Source organism: Haematobia irritans, chromosome 4, assembly GCF_050003625.1.
Source record: "Haematobia irritans isolate KBUSLIRL chromosome 4, ASM5000362v1, whole genome shotgun sequence".
NCBI lineage: Eukaryota > Metazoa > Arthropoda > Insecta > Diptera > Muscidae > Haematobia > Haematobia irritans.
The window spans coordinates 192,108,266-192,132,496 of record NC_134400.1 but is presented as its reverse complement, the minus strand read 5'-3'; the positions used below and the strand labels follow the sequence as shown (position 1 = coordinate 192,132,496).

General features: G+C 33.8%; 1 protein-coding gene across 6 annotated transcripts in view; it reads right to left on the bottom strand.

Annotated features, from left to right (window-relative positions):
- Positions 1-11,267, bottom strand: part of miple1 (midkine and pleiotrophin 1) — a 138,151-nt gene extending 126,884 nt beyond the window's left edge. The window contains exons 1-3 of one of the 6 annotated variants that reach the window (XM_075304666.1): positions 11,116-11,182; positions 10,744-10,864; positions 10,144-10,345 (exon numbers count right to left, since the gene is read on the bottom strand). The gene's annotated coding sequence lies outside the window, so the exon portion shown is untranslated. Of the gene's footprint in view, positions 1-10,143; positions 10,346-10,743; positions 10,894-11,115 lie in introns of those variants that run through there. The other 5 variants (XM_075304663.1, XM_075304667.1, XM_075304665.1 and 2 more) reach the window with 5 other exon arrangements.
- Between the last annotated feature and the right edge of the window lie 12,964 nt (positions 11,268-24,231).

The following is a 24,231-nucleotide window of genomic DNA, read 5'->3' as shown; positions in this document are numbered from 1 at the left end:
TATCACAGAATTTTTTATTTTACATCCAAAACATTGAATTCGCATCACACCTAAAGAAGTGATGCAAATTCAGTGCAACTGCTGTTGAAATGGACGACTTCCGTCCTATGACAAGCCCATGTTAAATTCATCGCTTCTGCGTCAATTTTGCACCACTTCCGGATCCAAAAAGAACATTTTCATTACATTTTTGGCGACGCTTTTTTTGCTGGGTAGTTTATCAAAATTCGTGCATACAAGAAAATGTGTCAAAATTTTATTTCTATCAGAAATTTTGTTAAAATTTTATTTCTATGGAAATTTTGTTAACATTTTATTTCTATTGGAAATTTTATTTCTATAAAAAATTTTGTCAAAATTGTATTTTATAAACATTTTTCAAAATTTTATATAGAAAATTTTGTCAAAATTGTATTTTATAAAAATTTTTCAAAATTTTATATAGAAAATTTTGTCAAAATTTATTTCTATAGGAAGTTTTTCAAAATTTTAATCTTTAAATCTTTTCCTCTGTTGGTTAAGCTACACTTGTAGTTTAGTCAATGTACGGTTTTAGGCTGAAATAAAAAAAACAACAACATTTTAATTTCAATAGAAAATTTTGTCAAAATTTTATTTTAGTTTTGTTATTGTTGCTTTATTCTTCAATCATTATTGTAGTTTTTGATTTTTTCAGCTTAAAAAAAGCCGACTATCATAAACCATTTTTCGGCAGATTTAAGTGTGGTTCACTTTGAGTTAAGTGAACTATCCGAATTTATTTTGATAATTAGTTGATAGTTGTGCTGCAAGTATAGGATGCTGATAAGGAATGTGGTATAGGGCTTTGGTCAAATAAATATGACAAACATTATTTTCCTCTGTTGGTTAAGCTACTCTTGTAGTTTAGTCAACGCAATGGTTTTAAGCTGAAACCAAAAACAACAATAAAAATTTTATTTCTATAGAAAATTTTGTCAAATTTTTATTTCTATAGAAAATTTTGTCAAAATTTTATTTCTATAGAAAATTGTGTCAAAATTTTATTTCAATAGAAAATAATTATTGGATAAAAGAAAGATTGAATAAAATCAAAATTCCTAAATTTTATTTCTATTGGAAATTTTGTCAAAATTGAATTTAATTAGGAAATTTTGTCACAACTTGATTTCAATAGGAAATTTTGTCAAAAGTTTATTTCTATGGAAAATTTTGTAAAAATTTTATTTCTATAGGAAATTTCAATAGGATTTTTTTTTACATTTTATTTCTATAGAAAATTTTGTCAACATTTTCTTTCTTTTGTTAAATTTTTATTTCCATAAGAAATTTGGTCAAAATTGGATTTAATTAGGAAATTTTGTCACGACTTGATTTCAATAGGAAATTTTGTCAAAATTTTTTTTTCTATAGAAGGTTAGGTTAGGTTAGGTTATGTGGCAGCCCGATGTATCAGGCTCACTTAGACTATTCAGTCCATTGTGATACCACATTGGTGAACTTCTCTCTTATCACTGAGTGCTGCCCGATTCCATGTTAAGCTCTATGATAAGGGACCTACTTTTTATAGCCGAGTCCGAACGGCGTTCCACATTGCAGTGAAACCACTTAGAGAAGCTTTGAAACCCTCAGAAATGTCACCAGCATTACTGAGGTGGGATAATCCACCGCTGAAAAACTTTTTGGTGTTCGGTCGTAGCAGGAATCGATCCCACGACCTTGTGTATGCAAGGCGGGTATGCTAACCATTGCACCACGGTGGCTCCCTTTTCTATAGAAAATTTTGTTAAAAATTAATTCCAATAAAAAATTTTGTCAAAAATTTATTTCTATAGGAAATTTTATCAAAATGTTATTCCTATATGAATTTTTGTCAAAACGTTTATTCTTAAAAAATTGTTTGAAAACTTTAGCTGTAAGGAATTTTTGCCATAAAAATGTATGTCATAAAAAATTTGCTCATCATTTCATTTTTATAGGAAATTTTGTCAAAAGTTTGTTTCTATAGTAAATTTTGTCAATTTCTATAAGACTTTCTGTCAACATTTTAGTTTTATAGGAAATATTGTCAAAATATTATTTCTCTAGGGAATTTTGTCAAAATTTGATTTCAATAATGCGTATGAGTCCGAAAGTAAACTACAATCGAATGTTCTACACTTGAGGAAGCGGTTGATGTGTTCAAAATGTGTGTTTTGGAGATGCATCCATCAGAGTAGCACAAGTGCTACGACAATTGGTTAAAACGCATGGAAAAGTGGGGAACAAGGGGGAATATTGTGACAAATAAGAAAAAGATTTTCGATTATCAATATTCGTTTTTTGTTCTCTATTCTCGAAATATAAAAGGTAAATCTCGTAGTCTAAGTGAGCCGGAAAAAAAACGGACTAACATTACCCTTATCATTTGAGCCATACTACCAGCAATATCGTATGCTTGGGAATTATGACATAAAAGGTGATACGGTCAAAATTTGGTCAATATAAACTTGACGTATTTCTTTCAATTTTGCATTTAAAAAACCTGAACACCCCTCATTTTGAAGGTGTGTGTGTAGAATGTTGCTCCTATTTTGATTTTGGAATTCACTCTTCAGTTGTCAAAATGCCGTCCAAGCAAGAAGAGCAGCGTATCAAAATTTTGCTCGCGCATCGCGAAAATCCGAGCTACTCGCACGCAAAGCTGGCAAAATCGCTAAAAGTTGCCAAATCAACCGTTACAAATGTAATTAAAGTGTTTGGGGAACGTTTGTCGACAGCCAGGAAGTCTGGATCGGGGGGAAATCGAAAACCGGAAGCCGCTGAGACGACAAAGAGAGTTGCCGGTAGTTTCAAGCGAAACCCTAACCTCTCTCTCCGAGATGCCGCAAATAAACTGGGTGTATCGTCTACAACCGTGCATCGAGCCAAAAAAAGAACCGAACTATCGACTTACAAGAAGGTAGTGACTCCGAATCGCGACGATAAACAAAATACGACGGCCAAAGCGCGATCCCGGAGGCTGTACACGACGATGCTGACGAAGTTTGACTGCGTGGTAATGGACGACGAAACCTACGTTAAAGCCGACTACAAGTAGCTTCCGGGACAGGAGTTTTATACGACCAAAGGAAGGGGAAAGGTAGCAGATATTTTCAAGCACATAAAACTGTCATAGTTCGCAAAGAAATATCTGGTTTGGCAAGCCATCTGTACCTGTTGCTTGAAAAGCAGCATTTTCATAGCTTCCGGGACTGTCAACCAAGAAAGTTACGTGAAAGAGTGTTTGAATAAACGTCTGCTGCCTTTCCTGAAGAAACACGGTTGTTCCGTACTGTTTTGGCCGGATTTGGCATCTTGCCATTACGGTAAAAAGGCCATGGAGTGGTACGCCGCCAACAACGTGCAGGTGGTTCCCAAGGACAAGAACCCTTCCAACACGCCAGAGCTCCGCCCAATTGAGAAATACTGGGCTATTGTCAAGCGGAACCTAAAGAAGACCAAAAAACACTGCTAAGGACGAGCAGCAGTTCTGCGGCGAAGAAGGTGGACAAGGTGGCTGTACAAAATCTGATGGCAGGTGTCAAGCCTGAGGCCCGGCAATTCGGATTTGGAAAAGCGAAAGCCTAACTGAATATTTTTCCTGAATTTTATACTAATTGAACTTGAAAAAGAAATTTAATTTGATTTTTTAAATAAACGATTTCCCTTGACCAAATTTTTACCGTATCACCCTTCACTATTTCCTTACAGTTTCGTTTGCCAAATTTGCGTGAGTACTGTAAAAGTAGCTTAGGAATTTGAAGTGAAAAAGTGCCTACCAAGAGAATTTATGTTATATTCACTGTAACACCTTATGCTTGGGAATAATTACTTACCATCACCGTATGATTTCGCTTGTAATTTAAATTCCTTCAATTGAAAATATCCATTACAGACACCAATTAAAAAATTAATACAATCAAATAAAAATGCAATTGACTTAAGTAAATGTTGTGATAGATTTTGAATTTAATTTGCAATTTAATTTAAAACAAGTACATACGGCCGCAAGTTCGGCCAGGCCGAATCTTATGTACCCACCACCATGGATTGCGTAGAAACTTCTAAGAAAGACTGTGATTTAGTCCATACATGGTATATATTAGACAAAAAAGTTATGTATAGTTAAGTCTACAAATAATTACGAATCGATATGGACTTTTTGTACGTAGAGAGCCTGAATTGAAATATGGGGGTCGCTTATATGGGGGCTATATACAATTATGAACTTGATATGGACCAATTTTTTTGTGATTGGGGATCGATTTATCTGAGGGCCATATATAACTATAGACCGATATGGACCTAGTTATGCATGGTTGTTAAAGACCATATACTAGCACAATGTAGCAAATTTCAACTCACTCGGATGAAATTTGCTCCTCCAAGAGGTTCCAAAACCAAATCTCGGGATCGGTTTATATGGGGCTATGTACGATTATGGACTGATATGGACCACTTTTGGCATGGTTGTTAAATATCATATACTACCACTACGTACCAAATTTCAAGCAGATCGGATGAATTTTGCTTCTCCAAAAGGCACCGGAGGTCAAATCTGGGGATCGGTTTATATGGGAGCTATATATAATTATGGACTGATAGGAACCAATTCCTGCATGGTTGTTGGATACCATATACTAACATCACGTACCAAATTTCCACGAATGGCAAGAATTTTGCTCTTCCAAGGGGCTCTGGAGGTCAAATCTGGGGATCGGTTTATATGGGGCCTATATATAATTATGGACCGATATCGACCAATTTTTGCATGGTTGCTAAAGACCATATACTAACACCATGTAGCAAATTTCAGCCGGATCGGATGAAATTTGCTTCTTTTAGAGGCCTCGCAAGCCAAATCGGGGGATCGGTTTATATGGGGGCTATATATAATTATGGACCGAGGTGGACCAATTTTTGCATGATTGTTAGAGACCATATACTGACACCATGTACCAAATTTCAATCGGATCGGATGAAATTTGCTTCTCTTAGCCAAATCGGGGGATCGGTTTATATGGAGGCTATATATAATTATGGACCGATGTCGACCAATTTTTGCATGATTGTTAGAGACCATATACTGACACCAAGTAGCAAATTTCAGCCGGATCGGATGAAATTTGCTTCTTTTAGAGGCCTCGCAAGCCAAATCGGGGGATCGGTTTATATGGGGGCTATATATAATTATGGACCGATGTGGACCAATTTTTGCATGATTGTTAGAGACCATATACTGACACCATGTACCAAATTTCAGTCGGATCGGATGAAATTTGCTTCTCTTAGGGGCCTCGCAAACCAAATCGGGGGATCGGTTTATATGGGGGCTATATATAATTATGGACCGATGTGGACCAATTTTTGCATGGTTGTTAGAGACCATATACTAACACCATGTGCCAAATTTCAGCCGGATCGGAAGAAATTTGCTTCTCTTAGAGGCCTCGCAAGCCAAATTTTGGGGTCCGTTTATATGGGGGCTATACGTAAAAGTGGACCGATATGGCCCATATACAATACCATCCGACCTTCATCAATAACAACTACTTGTGCCAAGTTTCAAGTCGATAGCTTGTTTCGTTCGGAAGTTAGCGTGATTTCAACAGACGGACGGACGGACGGACATGCTCAGATCGACTCAGAATTTCACTACGACCCAGAATATATATACTTTATGGGGTCTTAGAGCAATATTTCGATGTGTTACAAACGGAATGACAAAGTTAATATACCCCCCATCCTATGGTGGTGGGTATAAAAATCTTAATCTATTAATTTATCAATTTTTTCCCCAAAAATTTAATTAAAATTCACAAACATTAATTTCTGTCTAATATTGATTCATAGACCATTGCTATTATGGAATGACCTATAGATGTTTTCAATGCACATTCCATTCTTCCAAATTCCTTCACACAATGCCCACAACCATAGCTGTCATTGCTGGGACATGAGGTTAATTATGTTTTTATGAAATTCCTTATGTCTCCGATTCTTTGGTATGCGGTTAATTGGGGAACAACCACTGCAGTAGAAATATTCATTATTTCACACACACACACACCCGCACACCCATCCACATATTACGCACAGTGTAACTAACATTGTACAGAGATTGAGCTGATAAGGTCTCAATCATGCACACCCTCACACACCCACACTTTAGCTAAAACAATGAAATTTTTGTACGTACATTCTATCGAATATCAATGTGCAATTATGCATTTGACATTCCAAGGGCATGATGTCACAAAAAAAAAATCGAATCCTTTATTAGTTTACTGATACAATGTTGGGGTTTGAGATGGAAGTGTGATTTGAAATTGTAGCAATTTACAAAAATGGTTCGCAATAAAAATTTAGCCTCGAGGTGAATATGTTGTACATTGATTAACAGCCATTTTCATGTAGCTTCGTTAGGCTTTAACTGACAGTTAACAAGAAATAAATTGTCAAAATCTTCTCTTAACTTTAATTGAAAAATGTCAGCAGTTACACACTCACAAAAAAAAATAAAATATGAATTTGTACATAAATTGGTACATTTTTAATAATTTATGGACTTTTTTATAAAATGGATGTACGTTTAAATACGTAATATATTTTTGCGTAAATATTTGTTATTATAACAGGTTGGCTGATAAGTCCCCGGTCTGACACATAGATGGCGTCGCTTGTATTAAATGCATATTATTTTTATATAGTACCAACCTTCAAATGATTCGTGTCAAAATTTAACGTCTGTAAGTCAATTAGTTTGTGAGATCGAGCGTCTTTTGTGAAGCAACTTTTGTTATTGTAAAAAAAATGAAAAAAAGGGAATTTCATGTTTTGATAAAATACTGTTTTCTGAAGGGAAAAAATACGGTGGAATGCAAAACTTGGCTTGATAATGAGTTTCCGGACTCTGCCCCAGGGAAATCAACAATAATTGATTGGTATGCAAAATTCAAGCGTGGTGAAATGAGCACGGAGGACGGTGAACGCAGTGGACGCCCGAAAGAGGTGGTTACCGACGAAAACATCAAAACAATCCACAAAATGATTTTGAATGACCGTAAAATGAAGTTGATCGAGATAGTAGAGGCCTTAAAGATATCAAAGGAACGTATTGGCCATATCATTCATCAATATTTGGATATGTGGAAGCTCTGTGCAAAATGGGTGCCGCACGAGCTCACATTTGACCAAAAACAACAACGTGTTGATGATTCTGAGCGGTGTTTGCAGCTGTTAACTCGTAATACACCCGAGTTTTTCCGTCGATTTGTGACAAAGGATGAAACATGGCTCCATCACTACACTCCTTAGTCCAATCGACAGTCAGCTGAGTGGACAGCGACCGGTGAACCATCTCCGAAGCGTGGAAAGATTCAAAAGTCCGCTGGCAAAGTAATGGCCTCTGTTTTTTGGGATGCACATGGAATAATTTTTATCAATTATCTAGAGAAGGGAAAAACCATCAACAGTGACTATTATATATGGCGTTAATGGAGCGTTTGAAGGTCGAAATCGCGGCAAAACGGCCCCATATGAAGAAGAAAGAACTGTTGTTCCATCAAGACAACGCACCGTGCCACAAGTCATTGAGAACGATGGCACAAATTCATGAATTGCTTCACCACCCACCGTATTCTCCAGATCTGGCCCCCAGCGACTTTTTCTTGTTCTCAGACCTCAAAAGGATGCTCACAGGGTAAACATTTGGCTGAAATGAAGAGGTGATCGCCAAAACTGAGGCCTATTTTGAAGCAAAACCGAAGGAGTACTACCAAAATGGTATCAAAAAATTGGAAGGTCGTTATAATAGTTGTATCGCTCTTGAAGGGAACTATGTTGAATAATAAAAACGAATTTTGACAAAAAAAAAAATGTGTTTTTATTTGTTAGACCGTGGACTTATCAGCCAACCTGTTAAGCATAGACCAAAATGGACGAAACTATATTAAAAACTGTTACAATAACAACAACAACGGATTTGATATAGTATCGAAAATGTCGATTTACAAAGTTGGGCAGGGTATAATATAGTCGGCCCCGCCCGACTTTAGACTTTCCTTACTTGTGTTTTTATACCCTCCACCATAGGATGGGAGTATATTAACTTTGTCATTCCGTTTGCAACACATCGAAATATTGCTCTAAGTCCCCATAAAGTATATATATTCTGGGTCGTGGTGAAATTCTGAGTCGATCTGAGCATATCCGTCCGTCCGTCCGTGTGTTGAAATCACGCTAACTTCCGAACGAAACAAGCTATCGACTTGAAACTTGGCAAAAGTAGTTGTTATTGATGTAGGTAGGATGGTATTGCAAATGGGCCATATCGGTCCTCTTTTACGTATAGCCCCCATATAAACGGATATCCAGATTTGGCTTGCGGATCCTCTAAGAGAAACAAATTTCATCCGATCCGGCTGAAACTTAGTACATAGTGTTAGTATATGGTCTCTAACAACCATGCAAAAATTGGTTTACATCGGTCCATAATTATATAGAGCCCCCATATAAACCGATCCTCCGATTTGGCTTGCGGAGCCTCTAAGAGAAGCAAATTTCATCCGATCCGGCTGAAATTTGGTATATGGTGTTAGTATATGGTCTCTAATGACCATGCAAAAATTGGTCCACATCGGCCCATAATTATATAGAGCCCCCATATAAACCGATCCCCAGATTTGACCTCCGGAGCCTCTTAGAGGAGCAAAATTCATCCGATCCGGTTGAAATTTTGTACGTGGTGTTAGTATATTGTATCTAACAAGCATGACAAAATTGGTCCATATCGGTGCATAATTATATATAGCCCACATATAAGCCGATCCCCAGATTTGACCTCCGGAGCCTCTTAGAGGAGCAAAATTCATCCGATCCGGTTGAAATTTCGTACGTGGTATTAGTATATGGTCTTTAACAACCATGTAAGAATTGGTCCATATCGGTCCATAATTTTATATATCCCCCATATAAATCGATCCCCAGATTTGTCCTCCGGAGCCTCTTGGAGGAGCAAAATTCATCCGATCCGGTTGAAATTTGGAACGTGGTGTTAGAATGTGGTCTCTAACAAACACGCAAGAATTGGTCCATATCGGCCCATAATTATATATAGCCCCCATATAAACCGTTCCCTATATTTGATCTCCGGAGCCTCTTGGAGGAGCAAAATTCATCCGATCCGGTTGAAATTAATAATAACCATGCCAAAATTGGTCCATATCGGTATATGGCCGATCCCCAATCACACAAAAATTGGTCCATATCGGTTCATAATCATGGTTGCCACTCGAGCCAAAAATAATCTACCAACATTTTATTTTTATAGAAAACATTGTCAAAATGTTATTTCTATAGAAAATTTTGTCAAAATTTTATTTCTACAGAAATTTTGTCAAAATTTTATTTCTATAGAAAATTTTGTCAAAATTTTATTTCTATAGAAAATGCTGTCAAAATTTTATTTTGTCAAAATTTTATTTCTATAGAAACTTTAAACTTAATTTTATACGTATTTAATCGGCCTTTTTTAGTTTAATATATACCACGTATGGACTATGTGGTATATATTACGGTGTTAAGAAGTTTTAAGTACCTTGCAAGTGTTACCGCAACCCAAGTAATTCGATTGTGGATGACAGTCTTCAGTAGAAGTTTCTACGCAATCCATGGTGGAGGGTACATAAGATCCGGCCTGGCCGAACTTACGGCCGTATATACTTGTTTCTTTTTTTTGTTTTTGTTTTTTGAAGTGTAAAACAGTTCAACCAAATCAGTACATAATTGCGACCGGAATCATGAGAACAAAAACGGACACCAAGAGAATCGTCTCAGGATGTGCTCTGGGTCGATCGGCATATAGTTTGTAGGGTCTAAATTTAAGTTATCGTCAATTTAACGATGGACATTTTTGTGTGTATATTTAATCATTCTATTTATCCACTACGAATTAATAACTTTTCTTCTTCGACGTTTTCTTTACCATGGAAAAATTTAATTTTTGTTTTAGATTTGTGTGTTTAGAACAGAAATAATATAAGAAAAAAACAAATCATTTGATGTCTCAAACACATGTCTCTATACAAAAAAAAAAAAAAAAATAACTATATAATAAAATTGCTTTTATTATAATCAACATACCTTTTTATGAAGTCGTAGGTAGACTCTTTGTTGCGGTTACCAGATGCAATACACCAGATGGCTTCCCTCAATATCCTTCAAATGCAAAACAAGTCTTAATGAGATGTTTTTCCTTTTTTTTGTTTGTTTGTTCTTTAGAAAATTGTTTTCTTCTTTTTTATTTTCTTTTTATGTGTTAAGCTTTTTCATACAGCTGGGGACACTGCGTAAATAGAAATTTATATGGATGACACAAGTGAGCAAGTTGTATATTTTGTTTCTTAAAAAAAAAAACATGAATCTTGGATTAATTTATGAGATATGGATGCTTTAAGAAACTAACGCGCGACAACAAAAATACCACTTCACTCTGTCACAGACACAAGACACCCCCGCTTCGTTTTAGGTTAAGAAGAAAAATTCTATGGTCGTCACGGTACATACACTCACTCAAGCTCACACAGCAGACTTACAAACGCTCTCACAGTCGCTCTTAACATACGAACATACTTCAATGGAAAGTTATTAACACTCGCACACATCCGAAATACATGCATACACTCTTTCACACTCATACAATCTTAGAATATGGATAAAAGAACGAATGCCTTATACACAGACATAGATTTTTAGAAGTGGTCTACACACTTGTGCTGGATGCTGACTCTATATGGTTTTTTGTTGTTGTTGTTTCTTCTTTTCCTTTTTTTTTTGGTTTGGTTGGTCGATTTAGTTAAGGCGACTGCAAGAGTGAATTTGTAAAAAAAAAAAATATTTATCTTAGTATGTGTGAGTTGATATGTTTATGTATATTGGTAAAACAAAATTTAAAGATTGAATCACAACACTCTATACAAGATGAATTTAAACAAATCCCATTAAACAAATTCAAGAAAAATAACACAGATTTATTTTTATTTTTTCTTTTGGAGAATTTTTTTGTTTTTGTTATTTATTTCAACAATTTTGAAAACTTCTTTTTTCCGTCAATACATTTTTTTTATTGTATTATTTTTTTTTCTCATGTATATATATTTTTTCTATAGGACTTCTCACGTTATCCAGGCGTTTTTAATTACCAAACTTTTCACGTCACACGTTCGAGATGAACTGAATCGAATTTCTGCTATGACCACAGACGAAAGACCATGAATCATGAGAAAATTCTTTTATCTTCCGGTTATGCCACTGAAAGCTCATCATAAAAAAAGCTTTTTTTTGGGTTTTCATCCCCCACAAGCTATTCTTAGAGGGTGGCTGTAGTTCGTATATTTTTGTAGAGAATATAAATGAGCATTGGTAAATATAGAGAGAGTGTGAGAGAGAGAGAGCGATAAACAGATAAATGAGAGTTGCAAAATGATGTTATACACTGTGGAGTTTTTATATGGGGAACTTGTGTAAGTCTAACAGGTTGGCTGATAAGTCCCCGGTCTAACAAAGAAAAACACATTTTTTTTTTGTCAAAATTCGTTTTTATACCCTCCATCATAGGATGGGGGTATATTAACTTTGTCATTCCGTTTGTAACACATCGAAATATTGCTCTAAGACCCCATAAAGTATATATATTCTGGGTCGTGGTGAAATTCTGAGTCGATCTAAGCATGTCCGTCCGTCCGTCCGTCCGTCCGTCCGTCCGTCCGTCCGTCTGTTGAAATCACGCTAACTTCCGAACGAAACAAGCTATCGACTTGAAACTTGGCACAAGTAGTTGTTATCGATGTAGGTCGGATGGTATTGAAAATGGGCCATATCGGTCCACTTTTACGTATAGCCCCTATATAAAGGGACCCTCAGATTTGGCTTGTGGAGCCTCTAAAAGAAGCATATTTCATCCGATCCGGCTGAAATTTGGTATATGGTGTTGGTATATGGTCTCTAACCACCATGCAAAAATTGGTCCACATCGGTCCATAATTATATATAGCCCCCATATAAACCGATCCCCAGATTTGGGTTGCGGAGCCTAAAAGAGGAGCAAATTTCATCCGATCCGGCTGAAATTTGGTACATGGTGTTGGTATATGGTCTCTAACAACCGCGCAAAAATTGGTTCACATCGGTCCATAATTATATATAGCCCCCATATAAACCGATCCCCAGATTTGGCTTGCCGAGCCTCAAAGAGAAGAAAATTTCATCCGATCCGGCTGAAATTTGGTACATGATGTTGGTATATGGTCTCTAACAATCATGCAAAAATTGGTCCACATCGGTCCATAATTATATATAGCCCCCATATAAACCGATCTCAGATTTGGCTTGCGGAGCCTCAAAGAGAAGCAAATTTCATCCGATCCGGCTGAAATTTGGTACATGATGTTGGTATATGGTCTCTAACAACCATGCAAAAATTGGTCCACATCGGTCCATAATTATATATAGCGCCCATATAAACCGATCCCCAGATTTGGGTTGCGGAGCCTCAAAGAGAAGCAAATTTCATCCGCTCCGCCTGAAATTTGGTACATCATATTGGTATATGGTCCCTAACAACCATGCAAAAATTGGTCCACATCGGTTCATAATTATATATAGCCCCCATATAAACCGATCCCCAGATTTGGCTTGCGAAGTCTCCAACAGAAGCAAATTTCATCCAATCCGGTTGTAATTTGGAACATGGTGTTAGTATATGATCTTTAACAACCGTGGCAGAATTGGTCCATATCGGTCCATAATTATATATAGCCCCCATATAAAACGTTCTCTAGATTTGACCTCAGGAGCCTCTTGGAGGAGCAAAATTCATCCGATCCGGTTCAAATTAGGAACGTGGTGTTAGTATATGGTCGCTAACAACCATACCAAAATTGGTCCAATGACACAAAAATTGGTCCATATCGGTTCATAATCATGGTTGCCACTAGAGCCAAAAATAATCTACCAAATTTTTATTTCTATAGAAAATTTTGTCAAAATTTTATTTCTAGAGAAAATTTTGTTAAAATTTTATTCGGTTCATAATAAAATTTTCATCATTGTCAGAATTTTATTTCTATAAAAAATTTTGTCAAAATTTTATTTATATAGAAAATTTTGTTCAAATTTTATTCGGTTCATAATCATGGTTGCCACTCGAGCCAAAAATAATCTACCAAGATTTTATTTCTATAGAAAATTTTTTTAAAATTTTATTTCTGTAGAAATTTTTGTCAAAATTTTCTTTCTATAGAAAATTTTGTCAAAATTTTTATTTCTATAGAAAATTTTGTGAAAATTTTTTTTCTATCGAAAATTTTGTTAAAATTTTATTTCTACTTTTTCAAACTGAATTATATACGTATTGGATCGATCTTTTGTGATTTAATATATACCACGTATGGACTTACATACAATTTAGAAGATGGTGTTAGGAGGTTTTAAGATACCTTGCCATCGGCAAGCGTTACCGCAACTTAGGTCATTCGATTGTGGATGGCAGTGTTTAGAAGAAGTTTCTAAGCAATCCATGATGGAGGGTACATAAGCTTCGGCCTGGCCGAACTTACGGCCGTATATACTTGTTATTATTCAACATAGTTCCCTTCAAGAGCGATACAACGAACGACCTTCCAAATTTTTGATACCAGTTTGGTTTTGCCTCGAAATAGGCCTCAGTTTCGGCGATCACCTCTTCATTGCAGCCAAATTTTTTCCCTGTGAGCATCCTTTTGAGGTCTGAGAACAAGTAGTGGGTGGGGGAAGCAATTCGAAGCCCAATTCATGCATTTTTGCCAGCGTTCTCAATGACTTGTGGCACGGTGCGTTGTCTTGGTGGAACAACACTTTTTTCTTCTTCATATGGGGCCGTTTTGCCGCGATGTCGACCTTCAAACGCTCCAAAAACGCCATATAACAGTCACTGTTGATGGTTTTTCCCTTCTCAAGATAATCGATAAAAAATTATTCCATGCGCATCCCAAAAAACAGAGGCCATTACTTTGCCAGCAGACTATTGAGTTTTTCCACGCTTCGTAGACGGTTCACCGGTCGCTGTCCACTCAGCCGACTGTCGATTGAACTCAGGAGTGTAGTGATGGAGCCATGTTTCATCCATTGTCACATATTGACGGAAAAACTCGGGTGTATGACAGCTGCAAACACCGCTCAGAATCATCAACACGTTGTTGTTTTTGGTTAAATGTGAGCTCGCGCGGCACCCATTTTGTACAGAGCTTCCACATATCCAAATATTGATGAATGATATGACCAACACGTTCCTTTGATATCTTTAAGGTCTCTGCTATCTCGATCAACTTCATTTTACGGTCATTCAAAATCATTTTGTGGATTTTTTTTTATGTTTTCATCGGTAACCACCTCTTTCGGGCGTCCACTGCGTTCACCGTCATCCGTGCTCATTTCACCACGCTTGAATTTTGCATACCAATCAATTATTGTTGATTTCCCTGGGGCAGAGTCCGGAAACTCATTATCAAGCCAAGTTTTTGCCTCTACCGTATTTTTTCCCTTCAGAAAACAGTATTTTATCAAAACACGAAATTCCTTGTTTTCCATTTTTTTTTCACAATAACAAAAGTTGCTTCACAAAACATGCTCTATCTCACAAACTTATTGACTTACAGACGTCAAATTTTGACACGAATCAGTTGAAGGTTGGTACTATATAAAAATAATATGCATTTAATACTAGCGACGCCATCTATGTGTCAGACCGGGGATTTATATTCTATAGAAAAGGTGGTCAAAATGTTATTTCTATAGAAAGTTTTGTCAATATTTTATTTTTATAGAAAATTTTTTCAAAATGTTATTTCCATAGAAAATTTTGTCAAAACTTTATTTTGAAAATAATTTTATTTCTATATAAAATTTTGTCAAAATTTTATATCTGTAGAATGTTTTGTCAAAACTTTTTTTTCTATATAAAATTTTCTCGCAATTTTATTTCTATAAAAAAATTTACATTTTAATTTAATTTCTATCGACAATTTTGTCAACATTTTATATCTATATATAAAATTTTGTCAAAATTTTATATCTGTAGAATATTTTGTCAAAATTTTATTTCTATAGAAAATTTTGTCAAAACTTTATTTCTATAAAAAAATTTGACATAATTTAATTTCTATAGACAATTTTGTCAAAATTTTATTTCTATAGAAAATGTTACCAAAACTTTATTTATATAGAAAATTTTGTCAAAACTTTATTTAAATAGGAAAAGTTTGTCAAAATTTTATTTCTATAGGGAAATTTTGTCAAAATTTTATTTCTATAGAAAATGTTATCAAAATTTTATTTCTATAGAAAATTTTGTCAAAACTTTATTTCTATATCAAATGTTGTTAGAATTTATAGAATTTCTTAAAATGTTATTCTACAGAACATTTTCTATATTATTTCTATTAAAAAATTATCATAATTTTATTTCTATAGAAAATTTTGTGAAAATATTATTCCTAAAAAAATTTGTCTCTATATGTTAATTTACGTCTATAAAAATTTTGTCAAAATTTTTGGTCTATAGAAAATGTTGTCACAATTTTATTTCTAGAGAAAATTTTGTCACAATTTTACTTCTATAGACAATTTTGTCAAAATTTTATTTCTGAAGAAACTTTTGTCACAATTTTATTGTCAATAGAAAAATTTGTCAAAATTTAATTCCTTTGGAAATTTTTTTTAAAACTTTTATTTCTAAGAAAATTTTGTCAAAATTTTATTTCTGAAGAAACTTTTGTCACAATTTTACTTCAATAGAAACTTTTGTCAAAATTTAATTCCTTTGGAAAGTTTTGTTAAAATTTTTTTTTCTATCGAAAATTATGTCAAAATTTTATTTCTATAGAAAATTTTGTCAACATTTCATCTCTACAGAAAATTTTGTCAAAACTTTATCTCTATAGAAAATTTAGTCAAAATTTTATCTCTATAGCAAATTTGGTCAAAATTTTATCTCAAGAGAACATTTTGTCAAAATTTTATTTCTATAGAAAATTTTATCAAAATTTTTTATCTAAAAAAATTTTCTATAGACCATTTGTCCATAGAACATTTTGTCTAAATTTTATTGTTAGACAAACTGTTCCTCTATTGGTTAAGCTATACTTGTAGTTTAGTCAATGCATGGTTTTAAGCTGAAATCAAAAAAAAAAAAAAAAAAATAACAATGAGTAAAGAAAAAACCAACAATAATAAAACAAAACGAATGGAAAAAGAGGAAGCACGCTCAAAATAAACCCAGCCAACTGCACTCAAATCGATGATTTGACAGTGGCATAAGAAAAGAGATATGTTTTTACGAATTTATTTCGGCATAAGCCGGCTATCATGCAAACCCTTTTTTCGGAAGGTTCAAGTGTGGTTTATTGTTGGGTTTAATGAACTTCCTGAATTTATTCTGATAATTGGTTGATAGTTTTGCTGCAAGTAGAGGATGCTGATGAGGAATGTGGTAATTCCGAAACGTGCGTCCATCCAACCATCTTGCAGTCTATAGGGCTTTGCCCAAATAAATTAGTCAAACATTCTTTTCCTCTGTTAGTTAAGCTACACTTGTAGTTTAGTCAATACATGGTTTTAAGCTGAAATAAAAAAAAACAACAATGCTTAAAGAACAAAACCAACAATAACAAAACAAAACGAATGAAAAAAATTATTTCTATAAAAAATTTTGTCAACATTTTATTTATATAAAAAAATTTGGCAAAATTTTATTTCTATCGAAAATTTTGTCAACATTTTATTTCTATAGAAAATTTTGTCAACATTTTATTTCTATAGAAAATTTTGTCAAAATTTTATATCTATATGAAATTTTGTCAAAATGTTATCTCTATAGAAATGTTGTCAAAATTTTATCTCTATAGAAAATTTGGTCAAAATTTTATCTCCATAGAAAATTTGGTCAAAATTTTATCGCTATAGAAAATTTTGTTAAAATTTTTTCTCTATAGAAAATTTTGTCAAAATTTTATCTCTATAGAAAATTTTGTCAAAATTTTATCTCCATAGAAAATTTGGTCAAAATTTTATCTCTATAGAAAATTTTGTCAAAATTTTATCTCCATAAATATTTTAGTTAAAATTTTATTGCTATAGAAAATTTTGTTAAAATTTTATCTCTATAAAAAACTTTGTTAAAATTTTTTCTCTATAGAAAATTTTGTCAAAACTTTTTATCTAGAAAAAATTTTCTATAGACCATTTGTCTAAGTTTTATTTTTATAAAAAATGTTTATTTATAGTACTGTGTCAAAATTTTATTTCTTTAGAAAATTTTGTCAGCATTTTATTTCTATAGAAAATTTTGTCAAAATTTTATCTCCATAGAAAATTTGGTAAAAATTTTATCTCTATAGAAAATTTTGTCGAAATTTTTATCTATAGAAAATTTGGTCAACATTTTATCTCCATAAAAATTTTTGTTAAAATTGTATCTCTATAGAAAATTTTGTTAACATTTTATCTCTATAGAAAATTTTGTTAACATTTTATCTCTATAGAAAATTTTGTTAAAATTTTATCTCTATGGAAAATTTTGTCAAAATTTTATATCAAGAAAAAATTTTCTATAGACCATTTGTCTAAATTTTGTTTTTATAAAAAATGTTTATATATAGTAAACTTTGTCAAAATTTTATTTCTATAGAAAATTTTGTCAACATTTTATTTCTATTGAAAATGTTGACAAAATTTTATTTCTTTGTTGTTTTTTTTATTTTTTATTATTTCTATAAAAAATTTTGTCAACATTTTATTTATATAAAAAATTTGTCAAAATTTTATTTCTATAGAAAATTTTGTCAACATTTTATTTCTATTGAAAATTTTGACAAAAATTTATTTCTATAAAAAATTTTGTCAAAATTTTATTTATATAAAAAACTTTTTCAAAATTTTATTTCTACAGAAAAGTTGGTCAACATTTTATTTGTGTAGAAAATTTGGTCAAAATTTTATATATATAATAAGTTTGTCATTCCGTTTGTAACATATATAATATATAATAAGTTTGTCATTCCGTTTGTAACATATATAATATATAATAAGTTTGTCATTCCGTTTGTAACACATCGAAATATCGATTTCCGACTATATAAGACTAAGACGATATAGCCATGTCCGTCTGTCTGTCTGGCTCTCTGTCTGTCTGTCTATCTGTCTATCTGTTGTAATCACGCTACAGTCTTCAATAATAAAGCAATCGTGCTGAAATTTCGCACAAACTCGTCTTTTGTCTGCAGGCAGGTCAAGTTCGAAGATGGGCAATATTGGTCCAAGTTTTGATATAGCCCCCATATAAACCGACCTCCCGATTTGGGGTCTTGGGCTTATAGATTTCGTAGTTTTTATCCAATTTGTCTGAAATTTGAAATCTAGAGGTATTTTATGACCATAAGGAGGTGTGCCAAAAACGGTGAGTATCGGTCCATGTTGTGGTATAGCCCCTATATAGACCGATCTCCCGATTATGTTTCTAGGGCTTCTAGAATCGATAGTTTCTATCCAATTCGCCTGAAATTGGAAATCTAGAGGTATTTTAGCACCATAAAGATGTGTGCCAAAAATGGTGACTATTGGTTCATGTTTAGGTATAGCCCCCATATAGACCGATTTCACTTCTTGGGCTTCTTGAATCCGTAGTTATTATCCAATTTGTTTGAAATTTGAAATCTAGAGGTATTTTAGGACCATAAAGAGGTGTGCTAAAAATGGTGAGTATCGGTCCAGGTTTTGGTATATCCCCCATATAGACCGGTCTCCCGATATGGGGTCTTGGGCTTGTAGAATCCGTAGTTTTTATCCAATTTGCCTGAAATTGGAAATCTAGAGGTATTTTAGAACAATAAGGAGATGTGCTGAAAATGGTGAGTATCGGTCCATGTTTTGATATAGCCCCCATATAGACCGATCTCCAGTTTTTACTTCTTGGGCGTCTAAAATCTGTAGTTTTTATCCAATTTGCCTGAAATTAGAAATCAAGGGGTATTTTAAAACCCTAAAGAGGTGTGCTGAAAATGGTGAGTATCGGACCATGTTTTTATATAGCCCCCATATAGAGCGATCTCCAGATTTTATTCTTGGGCTTATAGAAACCGTAGTTTTTATCCAACTTGCCTCAAATTGTATTTTAGGACCATAAAAAGGTATGCCGAAAATGGTGAGTATAGGTCCATGTTTTGATATAGCCATCAGATAGACCGATTTCCCGATATTACTTTTTGGGCTTCTAGAAACCGTAAGTGTTGTCCACTTTGCCTGAAATCGAAAATCTTGAGGTTTTTAGGAATATAAATAGCTGTGCAAGAAATGATTTTATTTTTTAGGCTTCTAGAATCCGTAGTTTTTATCTAATTTGACAGAAATGAGATATCTAAAGGTATTTTAGGACCTTCAATATGAGAGCCGAAAATGGCGTGGAGTGGTCCATGTTTTGGTTTATCTCCCAAATAGACCGATCTCCCGCTTTTACTTCTTGGGCTTTTAGAAACCATAGTTTTTTTCAAATTTGCATGAAATTTTAAATCTAGAAGTATTTTAGGAACATAAAGAGGTGTGCCGAAAATAGTGAATATCGGTCCATGTCCATGCACTGATAATGAAAATTGCTTGAAACTGAATTATAGTTTCCAGATTTTACTTCTGGGAATCATTTAAATAATGGGGGTAAAAATCTACAGATGTTAGATTTTAAATCAAGGCGTTATTTCATCGTTTTCTTGCACACTTGCACACGATGTTTATGATTCCTCTAAAACTCAAACAAATATGGTTCTTATAAATCCAGAATCTGAGCTAGTCTTCATGGGTAAAATCTTTGAGTTTATCTTCGGGAAGTGTACTGGTTGAACTGATCTGCTTGTCATCAAATCCCCCTGAAATTTTCACAGGAAACTATAATATTTGATTCATGGTGGTGGGTATTTAAAATTCGGCCCGGCCGAACTTACTGTTTTATATACTTGTTATATATAATTTTGTCAAAATATTATTTCTATAGAAAATTTTGTCAAAATTTTATTTCAAAATTTTATTTATACAGAAAAGTTTACTTCTATTTCTACAGCATAATGGCCATCAAAATCTCCGAATCTCTTTCTATTGGACTTTTGCACATGGGGCATTTTAGAGAGTAAGTCTCGCTAAAACTGCAATTTTCAAGGGTATTTTATTTTTTAATAATTCATTTTAAACTATTTCAATTGTTGCTTTTGATCATACCCCTTCAAATTATTATAAAATTTGCCTAACAAAAAACAACTATAATATTATTCTCTTTTCATAAATTTATTTTGAAGTTTAGGAGCTAAACTCGACACTAATAATTTATTTGAAAACATTTTCAAAACAAATTCAACCCACTGTGCTAAGTTGTAATTCCGGGAACATTTTCACATTAAGCTCTAGTGGAGAGTTTCTGTTTGTGTTCTCTAATTTCTTTCTCTCTCTCTCTCTCTCCTGTTTATTACAAGCCTAAGGCATGGTATTTCTATATGCGAGTATAAGAGAGCTTTCATATTAAATTGGCTACCCAGTATCACATTTTCTCCAACTACCGGCTTGTATGTATGGAGAGGGGATTTCATCGCTCATGCCATTCTCTAAAAAAAATAAAAAAAACACACACACACACAAAAAACAACATGAGCTTTAACTCAAAGTCTGGTATGGCAAAATCCCTTGAGAAATCATGCACTCTCGTATGTGATGCCTATTTTCTCAGTTGGTATAACATTATTTGGAAATTATTCGTTCATGATTACAATCCTGCTCCATAGATAATTGGTATGCCATGAATGTCCAGGCCATGGAATCATGATGATGGCAGACAATATATTTGACAGTAAGAGTGTCTCCCTGTGCTATAGCATTGTGGTAACCATGTTACCTTACCATGACTACACAAGGATAATTTTTCACCCAAAAAAACAGAGAGCATCGATGAACAACAAAAAATAATCATTGATAAGATAGCGTAGGGTATTGGAGAGGGTAGAGGAAGTATAAGATGGTTTTGGAATTGTGAATGTTTCTTTTTCCATCAGTCGAGTCATTGATATGAGATGTTCCTCTTTCTATGGTGGATTGAATAAAAATCTCTTTGGAGTGTGCAAGGGGATGGTCCTTTTCACATTTTTTTTGTTGGCCAAAGTTTTTTATTGGGCAAAATAAAAATATCAACGAAAAAAATTGTTTCTGAGCAATATGGAAAATTTCATTCATATTTGTATTCTATTGGCTTCGATTTCATGTCCAAGAATGAAAAACAACAATAATGGACATTTTGTCGGGGTTTCCTGTTTCTTTTTTCTCATGCTTTTATAGCCACTGAACTTTTCGATGATTTCGTTTAAGGTTCATCCAGCGTACTGAGTGTTTACATCAAACTTTTGTGTGGGTCTCTGAAATGAAGTGATTTCCTGTCAATAGACGACATATTGTATATCCCAAAGGCAGGTTTTTCTTTTATTTGGGTATTGACTTTATGGCGAAATTTTTTGGCCTCTTTCTTAAACCCTAAGAGCCACTGATGTAACACGATGACCTGCAGCAAATATTGAAGTATAAAGAGTTTTTTAATCGACATTAACGAGCATTTGTTACGATAATGATACATGCAAAAAATTTATTGCTTTTCTATACACAAAAAAATAAAATATGAATTTGTACATAAATTTGTACATTTTTATAAATGTATGGACTTTTTCATAAAAAATGTGTACACTTACATAATATATTGTTTTCATAAATACTTGTTTTGAAATTATGAATCTTTTAATAATGTATAGAGACGGTTTCATAAAATTAATGAAATTTTACTTAATATATCAAAAATACTGGTTTTCTCTTAGAGTGAGAGAGCCACAACATAGAGTTACTCTCATATGTATACAAAACAAGCATATAATACGAGACAACAAAAAACGAAACATAACGTTTTGAAGGTAACACGCGATTTTGATGTATTTGAGTTTTTCAGTACAGTTTGAGTCGCCGTCGCGATTTGAAGATTTTTTATTGCTGTAAAAAAAATTTACGAAAAACAATATTAACTGGAGGCGTTGGTGCTCATGTTTATTAATAATATAAAATTATATTCTTTGCTGGCTGGACTTTAATGCGGGTTTTAATAAATGTGTTCATACATTTGACCAATTATGCATTAAGAATCAGGAGAAAAAAATTAAAAGAAACCAGTAAGGAAAGTCTAAAGTCGGGCGGGGCCGACTATATTATACCCTGCACCACTTTGTAGATCTAAATTTTCGATACCATATTACATCCGTCAAATGTGTTGGGGGCTGTATATAAAGGTTTGCCCCAAATACATACATTTAAATATCACTCGATCTGGAAGAATTTGATAGACTTCTACAAAATCTATAGACTCAAAATTTAAGTCGGCTAATGCACCAGGGTGGAATACAATGTTAGTAAAAAACCAGTAAGGAAAGTCTAAAGTCGGGCGGGGCCGACTATATTATACCCTGCACCACTTTGTAGATCTAAATTTTCGATACCATATCACATCCGTCAAATGTGTTGGGGGCTATATATAAAGGTTTGTCCCAAATACATACATTTAAATATCACTCGATCTGGAAGAATTTGATAGACTTCTACAAAATCTATAGACTCAAAATTTAAGTCGGCTAATGCACTAGGGTGGAACACAATGTTAGTAAAAAACCAGTAAGGAAAGTCTAAAGTCGGGCGGGGCCGACTATATTATACCCTGCACCACTTTGTAGATCTAAATTTTCGATACCATATTACATCCGTCAAATGTGTTGGGGGCTGTATATAAAGGTTTGTCCCAAATACATACATTTAAATATCACTCGATCTGGAAGAATTTGATAGACTTCTACAAAATCTATAGACTCAAAATTTAAGTCGGCTAATGCACCAGGGTGGAATACAATGTTAGTAAAAAACCAGTAAGGAAAGTCTAAAGTCGGGCGGGGCCGACTATATTATACCCTGCACCACTTTGTAGATCTAAATTTTCGATACCATATTACATCCGTCAAATGTGTTGGGGGCTGTATATAAAGGTTTGTCCCAAATACATACATTTAAATATCACTCGATCTGGAAGAATTTGATAGACTTCTACAAAATCTATAGACTCAAAATTTAAGTCGGCTAATGCACTAGGGTGGAACACAATGTTAGTAAAAAAATATGGGAAACGTTTAAATCTGAAGCAATTTTAAGGAAACTTCGAAAAAGTTTATTTATGATTTATTGCTCGATATATATGTATTAGAAGTTTAGGAAAATTAGAGTCATTTTTATAACTTTTCGACTAAGCAGTGGCGATTTTACAAGGAAAATGTTGGTATTTTGACCATTTTTGTCGAAATCAGAAAAACATATATATAAGAGCTATATCTAAATCTGAACCGATTTCAACCAAATTTGGCACGCATAGCTACAATGCTAATTCTACTCCCTGTGCAAAATTTCAACTAAATCGGAGTTAAAAATTGGCCTCTGTGGTCATATGATTGTAAATCGGGCGAAAGCTTTATACGGGAGATATATCCAAATCTGAACCGATTTCAAGCAAATTTGGCACGCATAGTTACAATGCTAATTCTACTCCCTATGCAAAATTTCAACTAAATCGGAGCAAAAAATTGGACTCTGTGGGCAAATGAGTGTAAATCGGGCGAAAGCTATATATGGGAGCTATATCTAAATCTGAACCGATTTTGCTGATATTTTGCAAGTTTTTCGAGACTCATAAAATATTCGGATATACGGAATTTGAGGAAGATCGGTTGATATACACGCCAATTATGACCAGATGGGTGAAAAATATATATGGCAGCTATATCTAAATCTGAACCGATTTTTTCCAAAATCAATAGGGATCGTCTTTGAGCCGAAACAGGACCCTATACCAAATTTTAGGACTATCGGACTAAAACTGCGAGCTGTACTTTGCACACAAAAATACATCAACAGACAGACAGACAGACGGACAGACAGACAGACGGACAGACAGACGGACAGACAGACGGACAGACAGACGGACAGACAGACAGACGGACAGACAGACGGACAGACAGACGGACAGACAGACAGACGGACATCGCTTAATCGACTCAGAATTTAATTCTAAGCCGATCCGTATACTAATAGGAT